This window comes from Condylura cristata, unplaced genomic scaffold, assembly GCF_000260355.1.
Source record: "Condylura cristata isolate star-nosed mole 26May11 unplaced genomic scaffold, ConCri1.0 scaffold00006, whole genome shotgun sequence".
NCBI lineage: Eukaryota > Metazoa > Chordata > Mammalia > Eulipotyphla > Talpidae > Condylura > Condylura cristata.
Genome location: NW_004567107.1, coordinates 1,568,636 through 1,570,891, shown reverse-complemented (window position 1 = coordinate 1,570,891; position 2,256 = coordinate 1,568,636). Strand labels below are relative to the sequence as shown.

Sequence of the window (2,256 nt, the reverse complement as noted above, 5' to 3'; positions counted from 1 at the left end):
CCAGGGACCCCTGCCTGCGAGAACCCCCTCAGCAGAATGCTGAGCCCCTGGGGACACTGGGCTCGTGTGTCGTGTGGGGTCTGGGACCACCCCCCACCAGCTGGGCTGCCCAGGGGCGGCACGGGGGGACTTCCCAGAGATTCAGCCCTGGGCACCGGGTCTTTCCAAGCCCTTGCTGCCAGCTGCTGCCCGGCCACCTCTGCTCTCCTCCAGCAGAAAGCAGGGGCTGCCTGGGCTCTGGCTGCAGGCCTGGCTGCGGGCACCAGGGAACACTCTCTCCAGCCAATCCGAGCTTGTGCCTTGACTCTCAAAAGGAGGCACCTTGATTCCAAAGGCCCCCCCATTACCCCCATTATCTGAGTTTCTCCTCTCTGTCCCCATCTTGGAATCAGGCCGAAAGTATTGCTGGGGGGATTAAAGAGGGTGATTGTGAGGCTGCACGTGGCCAGGAGGGCGGCGGGCTGAGGGTCTGAGACTGACATTCCGCCATGTGCTCTGAGCTGCTTGACCTCCGGTTCCTGAGAAGACAGACGTGGGGCCCCTGCAGGGCCAGAGGGAGGCCAGGGGCGAGCGGGGTGTGCGGCAGATGTCCCCCACTGCCTCTTGAGTAGCAGCTGGCCCAGCGGGGGTGGGGAGGGGAGACCCTGTACCAGAATTGTCCCAGGAGCTGTTTTCAGGTGCACTGTGGAGGCTCTGAGGCCTGGGTGAGGGGCAGGGTGAGGGGCACCCGGGACCCCCAAGCCCATACATTCCAAATGGGCTCTGCTTCCCACCACATAAGACAGAACCTCTACAGTGCAGGGAGACTCCAGTGGAGAGGAGCGCTGTGCCACTGCACGTGGCAGTTAGTGTGCAGCTGACGGGAAAGGACAGGACAGAGTTTCTGAGTCCAACACCCCAAGTCCTGGCCCCTCGCGGGTTGGCCCAAAGCAGGGCACTAAGACCCCAGCACAGCCTAAGGCACCTCCTGGGGGACCCTAGGGAAGGGAAGGGGCGGGGCGGGACGGGCAATCTCAAGTTAAATCTCAACCGCTCTTATCATGGAGTCCTGGAGCTGACTTCACCGCAGCCTTTGGTAGCCACCCACCTGCTCCGGCTCCGCCTTGCACAGCGCGGATCAAGGTCTGGCCCGGCCTGGGCTCATCTTCCGGCTGAACGGGTTGCTGAAGGTCGGATACGAGCTCGTGCAGCGAGCCCTGACCCCCGTCTTCAGGCTTGGCCTGCCCGTGTGCTCCCCGTCTGGGCTCTAGTTGGCACGGGCTGACCTGCCCGGTCACAGTCCTGGTCTCAGAACGCCGCCTCCCGCCCCGAGTGCGCCTGCACGGGGCGGCGCTCACCTTCGCCTCTGTGTGAGGCCTCCCGCCTTCCCTGCTGTCAGAGGTGCTGACTGGCTCGAGCGGGACGGGACGGTGTGCTGGTTAGCGCTCCTTACACATGCCTGGGCCTCTAGCCCGACCCACCCCGAAGAGGAAGGTCCCGAGACAGCTCTCACTGCTGGGTCTGATGTACTCCCCTCGGGGCCGAACCTCCACACCTGTAGGCTTTCAGCTATGGGCCAGTACTGCCCCTTCTTCAGAAACTGAAAGAACTTGAGCGAATATTCTTCAGGCACACGCCCTGAACCTTACAGAAACTTACAAAGCACCAGTATGGAAAACCTGATAATGTATTGTGTCCACAAGTTTCTTGTACAAATTGCAGGTACTCCCCTGTTCAATGGACCCACGTCAAGGCTTGACGGGGAAGCTGCTAACTGTACCAATCCCACGTGCTGATGGGGGGACCTCGAGGTAAATTCCTGACTAACTGCTCTGCTGACTAATGCTACCATCTGGGATTACGCCCCACAGGCCTTACGGACTAACAATGGCACTGAGCTAGATCCACGACAACAGGGTTTTGTGGCATGACCTGGGGTTTCAAGACAGCCTGACGGCTGCAACCGAGCAGTGGGGTCTGTGGGAACTCCTCGCTGCTGCTCGGCGGTGCAGCTCCAGGGGGGCCACTTCTCTGGCACTTCAAGCCCCGTGGCCCATATCATTTTGCATATAATGCTGGCTTTTACCTTCAAGCATGTGTGAACTTACCGGATATAACGGCCATAGGCCCTTTAACATCTAATCACACTATTGGTGCAGTTACGTGTACCAAGTGTCAGCTGTACTCCTGTTTAAACCCTTTGGTACCTTTTTTTAAAAAAAGATTTATTGGCCCTCCCTGGTGGCGCAGTGGGTTAAAGCACAGCACTGAGAAGCT

General features: G+C 59.6%; 1 protein-coding gene across 1 annotated transcript in view; it reads right to left on the bottom strand.

Moving 5' to 3' along the window:
- GBGT1 (globoside alpha-1,3-N-acetylgalactosaminyltransferase 1) overlaps positions 1-2,256 on the bottom strand; it is a 34,575-nt gene that overhangs the window by 23,800 nt on the left and 8,519 nt on the right.